The following is an 8,791-nucleotide window of genomic DNA, read 5'->3' as shown; positions in this document are numbered from 1 at the left end:
CGCCGGCGCGGCCGGAAACTAGCCGGGGTAGGGCGGGCGCGAGGCTGCCCCCTGGCGTCCGCCTCCCGCCGCACCCGGCGGCCAGCGCAGGCGGGATTCCAGCCCTGGTGCGTCCGCGGGTCTCCTATCCTTGCCTTCTCTCTGAGCCCTTGAGGGCAATGATTTGTTAACCTGTTTCTGTTTTAGTCAGACGCCCAGCCTGGAGCTGCGTACGGTACGGTGGAGCGAGCTATAAGATCTAGACCCTCCAAAAAGCTCCCGATCATTGCAAAGCGGGACTCTCCAAAGGGTGGTCCTCACACCAGAGGCTGATGCTTCCCATCTCCAAAAAAACTGTTAGAAGTGCAAATTCTTGGTTCCATCCCAGACCTGGCGGCGAATGGGGTCCAGCAACCAGTGCTTTAACCAGGCCTCTGGGTGATGCTGAAGCCTCTGAAGGTTGAGAACCACTGGTAGAGGGGAAACTCAGGGGCTTAGCCTGGGCAGGAAAGCTGGGTTTCACGCATTCAAGGGATGGCGGGTAAGAACTTTGACAAACCCCAAAGGAGGTATACTGTACTGTGTGGAAAGGGGGAAGGAAGCTGGAAGGTCTCAGTGCATCACGCTGGCATCTATACCTGGTGGAAAAGTTTCAACATCGAAAGTTAGACTATATAACTTTTTGGGGGTTAAATAAGAAGTGTTATTTACTTCTACACTGACATATGTTCCCAGTTCAGAATCAAGATGATAATTCGATGCTGCTTAAAAACTGGGCCTGTACTGGAAATCTGAATAATGAAAAGTAAAATAACTAGAAGCAACTTGTTTTCAGATTGACAAAAGCAAAAAGAATGGTAATGTCTACTGTTGATGTACAGAATCTAAAAGTTTCCCCACAGCCATATATTACTGTAAATTTGTTTAACCTATATCAATTCCTCCTATGTGTAAAGGGCTCTACCAAATTCCATTTCTAGGAGTTTATCGTGCAGAAATAATTGAATACATGCAACATAATACTGTATGAAGTGTTGTGGATAAGGAATGTTTACTGTAGAAACAAACCTAAATATTTAACAATAGGATTTTCTGAAAGAAATTATATCTATGCAGCTGTTAAAAACATTGCTATATAATGGGTACAGAGTTTCAGAGCTGGATGGTAACAAAATTCAGGAGATGAGTGGTGGTGGTGGTTGTACAAGATAAGGTACAGAATACCACTTTAAAAACGGTTAAAATGGTAGGGGTACCTGGGTAGCTCAGATGGTTAAACATCAGGCTCAAGTCATGAGCTCATGTTTTGTGGGTTCAAGCCCCATATTGGGCTCTGTGCTGATATACAGAGCCGGTTTGGGATTCTCCCCACCCCCTTTCCACATTCTCTCTCTCAAAATAAATAAAATAAACATTTAAAAAAAATAGCATTGCAATGGGGCACTTGGGTGGCTCAGTCAGTTAAGTGTCCAGCTTCAGCTCAGGTCATGATCTCATGGTTCATGAGTTAGAGCCCAGCATCGGGCTCTGTGCTGGTAGTGCAGAGCATGCTTGGGATTCATTCTCTCTCTCTCTGCCTCATCCCCATTTGTGCCGTCTTTCTCTCAAAATCAGTAAATAGACTTTAAAATTGTTATTTTAAAAAGTTCTTATTAAAAAAAATAGCACTGCAAAATACTTGAAAACTGAACTGATTTTGGAATGTAGCCACAGAGTGTTGGAACTTGTGGCCCATACGTCACTATAGCAAATGCTTGCTAAAATAAAAACACTGACCTTCTCCACAGGATTTAAATAAGAATTAGAGTCTTATAACATTCAAAATGCCTGTAATATAGTAGAAAATTACTAGGTATATGAAGCCCAAAAATCTCAGTTTGCATGGGGAAAAACAATTCACAGTCACCAATGACCAGATGATCCAGGTATTGGGCTTATCTGACAAAGACATTGAAAGTTATACAAATGCTAAAACAATCATGAACACTCTAGAAACAGAAGTTAAAATAGAAAGTATGGTGGGGCACCCGGGCAGCTCAGTTGGCTGAGCTTCCATCTCTCAATTTCAGCTCAGGTCATGATCCCAGGATCGTGGATTGACCCCTGTGTCAGGTTCCACACTGAGCATAGAGCCTGCTTAAGATTCTCTTTCTCCCTCTGTCTCCTCTCCCCCCTGCTCATGCTTTCTCTCTCTCTCCATCTCTCTCTCTTTCAAATAAGTTAAAAAAAAATATATATATATATATAAAGATTGGTAAAGATGGGAGCCTGGGTGGCTCAGTCAGTTAAGTGGCCGACTCTGGCTCAGATCATGATCTCACAGTTGGTGAGTTCGAGCCCCATGTCAGGCTCTCTGCTGTCAGCATGGAGCCCACTTCGGGTTCTCTGTACACCTCATCCCCAGTCTTTCTCAAAAATAAATATTTAAAAAAAGTATTGATAAAGAAATAGAACTTAAGAAGGATTAAACATTTTAGAACTGAAAAATATATAACTAAACTCACTTTATAGATCTGATAGCAAAATGGAGATGACAGAGAAAAAGTCATTAAACTTGAAGACAGATTAATAGAGATCATTTAATCTGACCAACAACTGAGAGAAAAAGAAAAAAATGAGAACTCAGTCACCTGTGGAACAAAAATAAAAGGTCTAACATTCTTGTCATCAGAGTCCCACAGTTAAAGGGAAAGTGCTAAAAAATATTTGAAGAAATAATGGCTAAAAACGTACTAAATTTGGTAAAAAATTCAAGATCCAAAAAGCTAAGCAAGAAAGATAAATCCAAAGACACCCATGCCCAGACACATCAAAATCAAATTGCTGAAAACTAAAGACAAATTTAAAAAATTTAAAGCAGCCAGAGAGAAAGAGAAACCTATGGGCAAACAACCATTTTAATGACATTTCTCATCTGAATTCACGAAGGCTGGCGGGAGTGGCGTATTTTTCAAATGCTGTAAGAATTATAAACCCAGAATTCCATGTCTAATGAAAATGTCCTTCAAGAATGAAGGTTAAAGATATCTTCAGATTAAGAAAAAAGAAGAAAATTTGCAACCAGAAGATCCACTCTCAAACAATTAAAGAGGGGCACCGGGGTGGCTCAGTCAATTGTGTCTGACTCTTAGTTTCAGCTCAGGTCATGACCTCATGGTTCGTGAGACCAAGTGCCAAGTTTGGCTCCATGCTGACGGCAGAGTCTGCGTGGGATTCTCTCTCTGCCCCTCTCCTGCTCACACTTTTTCCCTCTCTCAAAATAAATAAACTTTTAAACATTATTTTAAAAATTGCTTAAAGAAATTTCTTCACCCAAAAGGGAAATGATAGCAGAAGGAAACTTGGAACATCAGAAATGAAAGACGAGTAAAAGAAATGGTAAGTAGCTGGGTAAATAGAAGAGACTATTCTTGAATTCTTTAAAATATGTTTGGCGGTTGAATGCAAAAAGTGTAAAATTGTCTGATGAGGTTTTTTTCTTTGACAAGCAGCGATATCATTGTCATTTAATGTAGATACAATTATTGGGTTATCTGTCACATTACAATATTTAAGTTTTTTATTTTATGTCCTTTAAGATACATTTAAAAAAAACCACACAACTGCAAATGTGAAGGGGAGAAAAAGCATGGTACCCAACCAAATTTCCACATTTCAGCAATACTTCATTCATTCTTTTAATAAAGTTTTAAGAAATGTCATAATGACATGGGCTTGAAATATCTCTAGGCATTTTCTCTGACGCTCACAACGTGGTACTGGTGATGTTGTAAACAGGAGAAAAACAGGGGCTGCCGAATGACCAAATTATGGAGGCACAGGCCTGCTTTTCCCCACAGGAACACACCAAATGGTGACGGCAGTGATCTTCTCACACCCACACTAGAGGAGAGCGACATCACGCCACGTGACTGTATTCATCTGCCGACGCCTGGCTGCGTTCGATGTGCTGTTTGTCTATCAGAACTTCAATACACGTCTTAATCATCCTGGCTCTCCACTGGCTCATCACCTCTTGAATAAAGGCATTATGCCGAAGCACTTTTCGTGCTTTCATGATACGAACTATGGCAGCTTGAAGATAAATTTTCCAGTCCTCACCTACCGCACTTCTAGTCTGCTCTGATGAGGTTTTTAATGTAAGTGGATATAGTATAAAAGACAACTACAGCATAAATGTGAAGGGTAAGGAGACCTATATGGAGGTAAGCTTTCTAGAGTAACCACTAAAGACAAAACTAAACCATCAGTAACAGAGGGTAACACTTAGCAATTAAACAACAATTTTTTTCTTAATGTTTATTTTTGAGAGAGAGAGACAGAGTGTGAGTGGGGGAGAAACAGGGAAAGAGGGAGACACAGAATCCAAAGCAGGCTCCAGGCTCTGAGCTGTCCGCACAGAGCCACGCGTGGGGCGCGAACTCACAAACGGTGAGATCATGACCCAGGCTGAAGCCGGACAATGACTGAGCCACCCAGACGCCCCACCAACAACAAACTTCTAAATACTCCATGGGTCAAAGATGCTGTCTCAAGAAGGGAAATCAGAAAACATTCGAGCTGAATGAAAACAGAAATACAAAATATCAAAATTTCTCAGAACAATTAAAGCAGTTGCTTGAGGAAAATGTATAGCATTAAAGCCTTAAACTGTGAAAGAAGGGTCTTGTATCAATCATCTATCCTTCTTCCTTAAAAAACTAGAGAAATTTGCTGAAAGTAGATGTTAAATGTTTTCACCACACAAAAAGTGAACTATGTGACATGACGGATTTGTCAACTAACCTTACATGTGCTAGTTCATCTCATAATATATACGTTTCACAAATCATCGTGTTGTATACCTTAACTCACACACTATTACTCGTTAACTAGATCTCAATAATGCTGGGGGAAATAGAATAAACCAAATGAAGTTGAAAGAAAGAAATAATGGGAGAGAGTTCAGTGAAATTAAACATTTTCTATTATATACCTTTTTTTCTTTTATGTTGGTTCAGACTCACTGACTTGATGTAATTGCCCATTACTGAGTTACAATCCAGTTTGAAAAACATGGATTTCTCCAAATGGAAATGCTCCAGAGAAATGTTCTGAACTGTCCTGTTAATTTATAAGTTACTATTTAGGATATAACCAATTGTAAAGTATATAGCCTTATTTAGGGATGTGACTAGCCAAATTTGTTCTCCTTTGTGAATCCTTCCTGACTCCATTAGGCAGATAATCCCTTCTGCTGCTTGGTTCTTCTTAGCCAATACACATTTTCAGGGTACCGTGGTGCATAGCATGCTGCTGCTCTCTCTCAAAATTAAGGTCCCAGAGGACAGACATCTTTTCTAAATCCAGCCTTTCTTAATGTGGGTAATACCTATTGACATTTACCATATTTAAAATTTTTATTTATTAATAAAACAATAAACCTATTACATGTTAACAAAAATATCTTTTATAAAACCTACATTTTCCAAGTTAAACTGAAAAGTGGAAGTTTGCATTTTTGCAAATTTCTTTAGTCTAACTCAATAGGAGATAATCTAGATCTTCGTATCTATCTAGACATTCAATTTGTTACAATGTAGTGTGTTGGCTGAAGTATATGAAGAAAATCCAGACTCATACACACAGATATATAGTTTGAAAAGGAATATTTTAATAGCCTTTTCAGAAGTTGTGACACTTCTGATACTCTGATACTACACCAAAATCTGACTAGGGGTGGTTTTTCAAAGGTTAGTTGCAATATGGAATCTCAACCTTGTCTAGGATTTATAACCTGAATGGATTGCTTATCTGTGCAGGACAGCATCACAGAGCAGGCATTTGGAAAACAATGGTTCTTTCAATTATGTCGCTCTCCCAATTGTTGACACATTTATACAGTACCAAAATCTTAAAAACTCTTCCCTTTAACTAATAGCATGTTGATTTCAGCTGAAAGGTCTGGGGTAGGTGTTGGGAAGTTGCCAGGCTTACCATGGTATATTAAAATCTTCATTTGAAAGCCCAAATTTTATCATCGGCAACAAACACTCAACAAACACTTGGTTGTTTCCTATGACAAACTTAAGTGCCAAACTCCCTTCATTCATTTTGGGGGAAATGCATGCCAGCCACCCAAGTATGAATAACCAGTTTATCCATCGTTCTTTCAAGTAAAAGTGGCGTTCATGAGAAGTGGCCTGTTTGGCCCACTTCACAATTGCACAAATGCTTTTCTTCAAGACAACCAGAAAGATATGCTTTATGTACATGCTCCTTTGGTCACACAAACTACTGAAAAGACAAGAGTGTTGTGAATAAAATATAAAATTGCTAATTCATCAAAGACATGTTTCAGTGAAGAAACAGCAACTACTGAGCCGCAGTGCCTTGTTTTGTGGCGAGGCACCACAAGTTTTACCCACCATTGTTTTTCCACCAACAGTGCAAATTAGCAACACAGTGACAGTGTTATTAGGCAAGTAGTTTTGAAGGAGACTTCTCTGCAGATATGTTTTATTTTTTAATGTTTATTTTTGAGAGAGAGAGAGAGAAAACAGGCGAGCGGGGAAGGGGCAGAGAGAGAGAGAGAGAGAGAGACAGAACCTGAGGCAGCTCTAGAGTCTGAGCTGTTAGCTCAGATGCAGGGCTCCAACTTGCGAACTGTGAGATCGTGACCCGAAGAGAGGTCGGATGCTTAACCGACTGAGCCAACCAGCCACAGACATGTTCATTGCTGGTCCAGTGACAGGTGTGTGTTGCCCGGTCTATGTGTCCATCTGCCCATTAAGGACATGATCCTCGTCAGGATGTGCAGAGCCTAAAATCATTATACATTTAAATCACAGAGCCTCCGCAGCTGATCCCATGCCCACGAAGCAATCTTTTGATAAATGAACTGCCACCTCAGATAGAAAATAAAATGCCAAGTGACCAGGCTGATGCAATTGTGTTTGGTCAGCTTCAGTCACATTTCTCAGTGTCAATCCTGCTTCTTATTAAACAGTCTTGATGAGCTTTGCTGAGCCTGCAACTCAGAATCCAATCAATTTTGGGACACTGATGAGATAGTTTCTGAGAGTAAATGTGATCTTGTAACTTCTTTATAAGGTTTTTGTTCCTTATGACACTTGAAATGGTCTACAAAAGAATGGTATTTCATAAGACAATGTAAAATATCAAATCAGATTTTTCAGTCTAAAACAGCAAAAACATATGAAACGTTAAAAATATTATTTCCGGGGCGCCTGGGTGGCTCAGTCGGTTAGGCCTCCGACTTCGGCTCAGGTCAGATCTCACGCTCGTGGGTTCGAGCCCCACGTCAGGCTCTGTGCTGACAGCTAGCTCAGATCCTGGAGCCTGCTTCCGGTTCTGTGTCTCCTTCTCTCTCTGCCCCTCCCCCTCTCATGCTCTGTCTCTCTCTGTGTCAAAAATAAATAAAACATTTAAAAAAAGTTAAAAAAATTATTTCCTAAATTCTTGAGACTATTGAACTGCATATAAATTTCTTTAGTTGTAGTTTGGTTCTTTGAACAAGAATTCTTTATTTGAGAAAGTGAGATTTATTTATGTACAGGTACAAAGAACTAACCCGTTCAACACTTCACTCCACTCCGGCACGTCTTCCTGAACTGTAGAGGCTGCAAAGCTATAAACTACATTCCCCAGATTCCCTTGCAGGTCAGAGTTTTAGACATCATTCTGGTGCCTTCTATCTGACCCGCCACAGCGAGCGAGCCTGTGACTGGGAGCTGCACCAGGCGGGAAAGGAAGCAGCGGTGCTCGCACGCATGTGGCAGAGGTACAGTCCTGGAGCCGCAGCCTCAGCCAGCAGTTTCCTGACCCCAGCACGGGCAACAGCCACTGGAGGGCCTTGTGCTAGTGTGGCTGGGGAATGTATTTCTGGAAGATCAGGTCATCATTCTGTGAGATATCTATATACCTTAATAAACCCTGTAGGTCTAAACTATCTTGAGTAGATTTTGTTGAAGACAAGAACTGAACAATTAGTTCAGGGGCGCCTGGGTGGCTCAGTTGGTTAAGCATCTGACTTCGGCTCAGGTCATGATCTCCTAGTTCATGGGTTCGAGCCCTGCTGATCGCTCAGAGCCTGAAGCCTGAAGCCTGCTTCAGCATCCGTGTCTCCCTCTCTGTGCCCCTCCCTGAACGTGTTCTGTCTCTCAAAAATAAATGGGGAAAAAGATTTAAAGAACTGACCAATTCACATCCTAATAATGTTTCCCTTAACATAATCATGTTTCTGGTTTTTATAGTTTTATTGCAGTATTTTCTTTCTCAGTGGATTTTCTAAGCTGAGACAATGTCCCTTTTACGTAAATAGTGTTTAAAAAAATCAAACTACTATGTCATTGTTTTAGGATACATCTATAATTTTATTATAAAACCATTCTTTTGGCATTAGTTGGTTACAGTGATAGCAAGATACTGTGAGTGTGGCATAGCAGCTCTAATGTAACAACTGCGTCCCCTGCTTCCTGAACCAAAATTTAAATGACCTTAAATCCATGACATACAAGGTACCTGCACTCATTAATGCTGCCAATTCTGATGCATATACCTTGGAGGGAGGAGCTGAAGCTAAGGGATTAGAGCAAATGCTGTAAGACTACGACAGTTCCTGCACGGACTTTGTCTCTTCTCCCTCCCCCCACATCGTTGCTTTAGAAGAATCAAATCACTAGTCTGAATAGCAGCAGCACCCAAGGAGCATCACACTTAGTTCTTGTTAAAAAGCAATACCTGTGCAATGCATGTTTTACATCACAGGCAAAGGGAATGATCACTTTAGTTTTAAACTCCTGCATTAAGA

Source organism: Suricata suricatta, chromosome 1, assembly GCF_006229205.1.
Source record: "Suricata suricatta isolate VVHF042 chromosome 1, meerkat_22Aug2017_6uvM2_HiC, whole genome shotgun sequence".
Lineage (NCBI taxonomy): Eukaryota > Metazoa > Chordata > Mammalia > Carnivora > Herpestidae > Suricata > Suricata suricatta.
Note: the sequence above shows the minus strand (reverse complement) of the source record.